The sequence below is a fragment of the Cebus imitator genome, unplaced genomic scaffold, assembly GCF_001604975.1.
Source record: "Cebus imitator isolate Cc_AM_T3 unplaced genomic scaffold, Cebus_imitator-1.0 Scaffold285, whole genome shotgun sequence".
NCBI classification, from domain to species: domain Eukaryota; kingdom Metazoa; phylum Chordata; class Mammalia; order Primates; family Cebidae; genus Cebus; species Cebus imitator.
In genome coordinates, this window is record NW_016107600.1 from 1,719,472 (window position 1) to 1,727,137 (window position 7,666).

A 7,666-nucleotide genomic window follows, 5' to 3' on the forward strand; every position below is an offset into this window, starting at 1 on the left:
TTTAATTCTCACAAACCTGTGTGATAGCATCACAATTCCCACCTGCAGATGAGAAAAATGAAGGTCAGGGAGAGCCATGATTTGTCCAGTGTCATACACAGTGGAAAACAGATCCAGGATTTGAACCCCTGTTTTACTGACTCCAATTCCAGTGGCCTCTCCACTCACTTCTCCAGCGTTTCCCCCTACCCTCCACATAGCCAAATCAGGCCAGTTTCCCACTTACCCTTCATCCCTGGACATCTCCAGCCAGAGGTCTTTTTTTCTTTTCAGCCCACCTTCTCCCACCCAGGACAATATTCTTTGCCCCAAATTCGGAGGCAGGGGTGTGGTAGCCCCTGCCGTGGTTCTGGGTACAGGCCTCCATGAACTGAAGCCATGCACAGCCTGGTCTCCTGTGCACAGCCCTGCTCCTGTTCGTGGCCACGGAGGCCTCAGCCATAAATCCCCAGGTCTCAGCTCATAACCATTAGCAAGCGATTGGGCTCATCAGGACGCCTTTATGAGACTCAGGTCAAATAAATGGATTGCCGGAGGTCAGAAACAAGGGATCTCCCTGCCTTGCCTTGCTTCCGAGAGGCTCCAGAGGCTGGCAGATTCTGTTTGACTCACATCTGTAGGTGGAAGTGGGGGCGTTGTCACAGTGGGGTAAAGATGTACAGTATCCCCTGGCATTCCACACCTACAGAAGGAAAAGGACCTGGAGATGCACATTCTCAGATAGCCGGCAGTCGTTAGGGCTGGAGGAACATACACAGAGGCACATATACACACTCAGACCCCCATCTCTGATTCAAATCCATGCCTCAGAAACCAACCCCCCAACTCCACCCACCTTACATCCTCTGATGTCCGGACACTCGGTTCCCCCGTTGAGGTGTTTCCTGAAACACTGCTTCTCAAACACCACTGTACGGCTGGGTGCAGTGGCTCACACCTGTAACCACAGCACTTTGGGAGGCCGAGGTGGGTGGATCATGTGGCCATGAGTTAGAGACCAGCCTGACTAACATGGTAAAACCCCATCTCTACTAAAAACATAAAAATTAGCCGGGCATGGTGGCACGTGCCTGTAATCACAACTACTCAGGAGGCTGAGACAGGAGAATCGCTTGAACCTGGGAGGCAGAGGTTACGGTGAGCTGACATGAAGCCACTGTACTCCAGCCTGGGTGACAGAGCAAGACTGCATCTCAAAAAACAAAGCAAACAAACAAACAAAGAAAACCACTGTGCATACAAATGACCCTGGACCTGGTTAAAATGCAGACTCTGATTCAGTGGATCTGGGGTGGCACCTGAGCTCTGTTTTCTAGCCAGCTCCCAGGTGAGGCCAGGGCTGCTGCTCCAGGGATTTTAAGCGATGGTCCTCCTATGTTGGAGGGGTGGGGTTTTCAAAAGGTAAAAGAGATAGAAGTGTGCAGTACAGGAAACCACCTCTCCCACCCCCATCTGCCAAATGCTGCTGTGCACACCCAAGTGACTGAGCTGTTTCTAGAGTGCTGTTGCCTCACTGTTTACATGGCTCCTTCTCGATCTTCAAACCTCAGCCCAAGTGTCACTTCCTCAGAGAAACTTTCTCCAACCACCCAATTTAAAGGGCCGCTGCTCCGCCCTGTCTGTGATTACTCTCTTAACAGGTCTCACAATTACATGTATGTATTTGCTAATTTGCTTACTTATATTTTTGTCTGTCTCACTCTCTGGACTGTATAGTCCTTGAGTTCAGGGATCATGCCTGTCCTGTTTATTCATGAATTCTTGGCAACCAGTGCCTAGCACATGGTAGATACTCAGTAAATATTGCTGAATAAGCCAGGTCCACAGTGGCTCATACCTGTAATCCCAGCACTTTGGGAGGCTGAGGCGGGCAGATCATTTGCGGCCAGGAGGTGGAGACCAGCCAATGTGGGGAAATCTCGTATCTACTAAAAATACAAAACTTAGCTGGGTGTGATTGCACACTCCAGCTACTCTGGAGGCTGAGGCAGGAGAATCACTTGAACCCAGGAGACAGAGGTCGCAATGAGCTGAGATTGTGACACTGCACTCCTGCCTGGGTGACAGAGGGGGACTCTGTCTCAAAAAAAAAACAAAAAACAAACAAAAAAAGATTATCTGAGAGTATCTGAATCAGGAACTGAGGCCATAGGTAATCTCAGAAAGTATCCTGGAGGAAGGAAAATGGGAGGAAAAGAACATTGTGTGAAGGACTTAAGGGAGGTGACTCAAGGAAAGTGGGGAGGCAAATGTATCCAGATAAGATTGGCCCCATTGGTCCGGGGTTGATATGGCAGGGGCGAGGAGGGGTCCTGGAGGGAGAGATCCTGGGGGTAGCAGCAGATGCTACAGGGTCTTGGAAACCATAGCAGGCAATAAAGAAGACACGTGGGCTTCCCTCCACCTCATGGGCAAGGACCTTCATTTATTCATTCTTTCCTACACTTGACAAATTATTACTGAGATCTTGTTAGGTGGTGGGTGCTGAATATTCAGGAATGAGCACCATAGGCCTGATTCCTGCCCTCCTAGAGATCACAGCCCAATGGGAGAGACTGACATTAACCATATTAACATGTTACAGTTGGGCCAAGTCTACAAAGGATAGTGTATGACAACGGGTGTGATAGGTGGTTCCCGAGGGAGAAGTTTCCCTAGGGAGTGACAGTCACCCAGAGTCCTGATGGGTGGGGGTCTTCTGTGCCAGCTCCCTGCCAGCTTTCATCCTGGACATCCCTGCATTCCTCTGCACTGTCCCTTTAAGAGGAGCATCTCTTCCCTGAGCAAAGGAGGTTCGGGCACACAGCCTGAGCCTGCCAAGGTTGTGGGCTATAAATCAACGCTGGCACTCCCTTGGCAGTGGGCTCTCCTCTGAGCTGCCCAGATGGCGGGCAAGCCTGGGGCTCCAGGGGCAGCCAGGCACTCAGGAGGGGGGAGGTGTGCAAGGTGGGGACACAGCTGGGCCCTAGGCCCCTCATGGCAGCTGCCCACCTCTGTCTAAGGGCCCTGGACCAGGGAAAATGCCAAAGTCCTTCTATTCTAGTCCCAGGGACCTTCTGACTCCCAAGTTAGGCTGGCATGGGGCTGTGGGGTTATTGTCCCCACCCCAGCCAAGGACCAGGGCCTCATAGGCATCCTCTGAGACCAAGGGTCATGGATGACCTCTTGGGGTCACAGTCTGCTCCAGTATTCAACCTGAAAGTTCTGCCTGTGGTTTGACTTTCTTTCCTCTTGCTGTAGCTAAGGTGTCTTCTTTTACACTGCATGAAAGAGGAAAGACAGTAGCTCCCCATTTAGTGGGGCTTTGGGACTGTGGTGAGCTCTCCTTCTGCCTTCATTTTAAGCCTCCCAGAAAAGCAGGATACAAAGATTCTTCAAGGTCAGCTGGAGAAGTAGAACTCTGCCCTCTTGGGGGTTGCCATCCCTCTGCCACCCTCACAGGTGTTGTGACAGAGGGAACATATGTTGCTTCCACCCCAGAGAAGAGAGACAACATCTTAGCAGCCACAGCCCCACAGAGCCAGGCTCAGCAGGCCTTGACAGAACTGGAAAGGCAGCCTCTCTCCTGGGCCTGGCCTGGAACTGGGCTGTGGGTGGAGGGGTGGAAGCAAAGTGTGTAGACCCCTCCCAGAAAGGAATCAACAGGCTTGACTGCTCTCCCCACCCTCACCCCCCAACAGTAGAATAGTGTAGACCTGTGGAAAATTCATGGGTTCTAGAACAACAGAGATTTCCTGGGATGTCCTTGTCCTCAGATTCTCTGTGAGAAGTCAGAGCTTACAAGTCCTTAGAGATTCTTTCTCACACACTCATCGTACTGATGAGAAAACTGAGACACAGACAAGTTCACCCACGTCTTGTTCACGTTGTTTTTACTGCACCATATTTGCCACCTGAACAGAAACTCCCAGAGCTACCGCTAAGCAGATATATTAGGCTCTAAAGGTAGTAGCATAGATGAAGGTTAGATAACAAATAGAACTTTCTCAGAATAGTAGGTCACAGAAGAAGATGAGAAGCCAAGTAAAGAAAGTGCATTCTCTAAAACAGTGGGGTGGGGGTGGGGAGGGATGGAGCCAAAGAATCAGGTTAGAATTTCGCAAAAAAATATGGAGAACACAGGAGAGGGAGTTGTCAGAGAGCCCAGAGCAAGGGCAACTGGGGTGTGGAGCTTCTGGGGTTCTTCCTTCAGGACTCCCAGAATTCATCTATTCCGGGCTTCTGGGTATCGACAGTAGTTTAAATTCAGGCCTTATTTAGGCTGATTCTCTTGGCTTTCTCCTTGTTCTCCCGGGATGGCTTATCCGGTTGCCAGAGTCATTTGCCATCTCTAATTTGTGTTTAAATTAAAGTTCCCACAAACAGAGGCTTAATGTGGTGTTACCAAGAACTCCCGGGCCCCCTGCAGCTCTGGGAAGTTGAGGGGGCTGCAGAGAGAAGAAGTCAGTCTGTGTGCAACCCATCGAGGCCGCTCCCGCTGGCACTGGACCTGGAGTGGATGGCCCAGCTAAGTGTCTCCATCCTTATTGCTCCGTCCAGAATGGTGATAGCAGGGGGCCGGGCAGGGCAAAGCATGCTCACAAAGGGCCTGGGATCCACATGCCTGTTCAGGGCTCCTGGGTGGCCGTCACCCTTTTTCGGGATGATGAGGAGAAGGCAGAGGAGGTGGGCAATGAGACGAGGGCAGGGGTGGAAAATGAGAGAGGAGGAGGCTCCATTTTTTAATACTTGTGTATAGCGCTCACTGTGTGCCAGCCCTGTTCCTGGGCACCTCATAATTACAAATTCAACCTTCTCCACAACCTGCAAGGCAGGTGTTCTTATCATTAGCCCCATTTTTATAGACCGGGAAACAGAGGCACAGGGAGTTGGGGAAACAGAGGTATGCCCAAGGTCACACAGCTAATGAGAGCCAGATCTGAGGAGTCAAGCCAGTGCCATTTCGCTCCAGATTCCCAGTGCTATGCTGGTACTTAAGCCAAGATTTATCTGTCACCCTCCCAATCCGCTGATCGCAAGGTGAGGCTTCTCTTGGCCAGAGCAACTGAGACAGAGTGAAGCTCCCATCCTGCTCCCCGGATCTTTACCTCTCTGGGCCACAATCTTCCATCTGTAAAATGATACTAAGATAGTCGGAGGGGTTGAGGGTCTCAGCTTGGCAGTGACCAGCACAGAGTGGGTCCCAGCAGTGGCTGCTTCCTCCCCTGTGGTCCAACCATGAGCCTTCCTGCACTGCCTCTTAATTCTGCATTCAAAGGAGCTAGTGGCAGTGATCCTCATCCCTTAATGAAAACCCTCAGAAGAGGGTTGTCCCTCTTCATTTGTCCAAATTCTCTCTCTCCCTCTGGGAAACCCTGAAAAGGAGGAATAATAAAGCTGACCTGGAGTCCGGACCTGCTCCGTCCCCACCTCCTCTGCAGCCAGGTGAGCCAGTCAGGGCAGCAACAGAGAGCAAATGACACATTTGAAAGCATTTCACCAAAGGGTTTAATGATGTGACAATTTCTAAAGGCATAGACTAGATGAAGAAACCTAATAAGAGGAGTGTGGCACCAGGATAGAAATAGCACTACCAAATGGGCAGCACTGCCGACGCCAGCTGGGCTCACGGGACACAGGAGAGAGGCCGCTCAGCAGAGCTGTGGCCATGGAGGAAACACAACCACCACCAGAACTTCCGGCAGGCAAAGAGGGAGGCTGGCAGGGAATGGGGGAAACAAACACCCTGACTCTTCTCTCCCCCTTCCCTGCCAGGACCTCTGTTGGCCAAAAGATCGGGGGTCCAGGTGACACAGTCTGCAGAGGTCAGCCTCTCTGGGCATAGCAGCACAGAGAACACAGAGGGCAAACAGAAAACCATTCCATCTCATCCCATCCCACCCATGAGTCCCTGTTCCGACACCAAAGCCTTCTCTCTGCTGCTTTTTGCTGCCCTTTTTTCTCCCACCCCCGCCATTTTTTTTTTTTTTTTTTTTTTTTTTTTTTTTTTTTTCTTTGTTTTTTTTTTTTTTTTTTTTTTTTTTTTTTGCGCAGGTTGGAGTGCAATGGTGAAATCTTGGCTCACCACAAACTCCGCCTCCCAGGTTCAAGCGGTTCTCCTCCCTCAGCCTCCGGAGTAGCTGGGATTACAGGCACGTGACACCATGCCCAGCTAATTTTGTATTTTTAGTAGAGACCAGGTTTCTCCATGTTGGTCAGGCTGGTCTCCAACTCCCAACCCCAGGTGATCCACCAGCCTCAGCCTTCCAAAGTGCTGGGATTACAGGTGTGAGCCACCACATCCAGCTCTCTGCTACTTTTACTGCCACCTCTGTCACTGCCTACAGCCAAACAGTAACTGACAGGGAACGAGAGTCAAGACTCCTTCAATACAAATGGTCCAGCTCATAAGGAAGGTGGGATCCAGGCAGAGGACAGCTTGAGGGAAGAGAGCTGTGTCTGAAGGGCAGCTGGCCAGGGGCTGCTCACTCCCAGCATGGAGGGACAAAGAGAAGGGCCGCACTGGGGGGTGAGGATGTCAAATGGTGATAGTAAATGACTCTCTTTCCTCGGCAGATGATACAAATCAGTGTGGATCTTCCTTCCACTGCCCCTCTCTAGAGCATGAGCCCCTGTGGAGCAGGGATTTTGTCTTGGTTCATCCTCGACATGTAGCACAGTGCCTCTTAGGGCATAATCAGAATTTATTGAATAAATAAACAAATAGATAGGTAAACGAATGAACAAACCCATTTGCAGCTCATGTGCACAGCCCTGGGCCCTGGTCAAGGAGCATTGTTGAATGAATGACACGCAGTACTCCTGCAGAAATTTTATTTCAACCAATTCAATCATCTACCATCTCAGATTTCCTTGCAGCCACTCAGCCATGGGCCACACAGCCCACGTTTGTCTCCATGCTGGCCAGAGGCTACGCTTTGATAGCACCCACTCAAATGTGCAGTGACTTCATCCTCCTGATGGAGGAATAAGGAAAGTAGTAAGTGACTTCATTTCTCACTGCAGCCTTCCTGTGTGCTCTTTCTCAGGAGAAATCTTGATCCATGGCAAACCGTCTGTGGAATTCCCGGCTGCAGCCCTTGGCAAGAGATGGGAGGAGAGAATGACAGTGCCAAGGAGGCAGCTGAAGGATCGTCACCCTGGGAGCCACAGCCCTGGGTTGCTTTTTCCAATAGGCCGTTAAGTCTGAGGGAGTCAGGTGGAAGGGGGGGAGGCACCAGACAAATAAACTAGAGTCTCAAGTGCAGTCATCATGTGCCCACCTGGTGAAGTGGTTATACACAGACGCCGGGGCTGGGCTCACAATCCCTGCTCTACCACCTGCTGGCTGCACAACCTTGGGCAAGATATTTGATTACTATGCCTCAGTTTCCTCTTCTTAAAAATGTGAATAACAGGCCAGGTGCGGTGGCTCATGACTATAATCCCAGCTCTTTGGGAGGATGAGGCGGGCGGATCACGAGGTCAGGAGATCGAGACTATCCTGGCCAACATGGTGAAACTCTGTCTCTACTAAAAATACAAAAATCAGCTGGGCATGGTAGAGGGCACCTGTAGTCTCAGCTACTTGGGAGGCTGAGGCAGGAGAATTGCTTAAACCCAGGAGGCAGAGGTTGCAGTGAGCCGAGATTGCACCACTGCACTCCAGCTTGGCAACAGAACAAGA

General features: G+C 50.9%; 1 long non-coding RNA gene across 1 annotated transcript in view; it reads right to left on the minus strand.

Annotated features, from left to right (window-relative positions):
- Window positions 1-6,804: 6,804 nt before the first annotated feature.
- Window positions 6,805-7,666, minus strand: part of LOC108284907 — a 10,818-nt gene continuing 9,956 nt past the window's right edge. The window contains exon 3 of the long non-coding RNA XR_001817384.2: window positions 6,805-7,078. This is a non-coding gene — a long non-coding RNA (uncharacterized LOC108284907). The remainder of the gene's footprint in view (window positions 7,079-7,666) is intronic.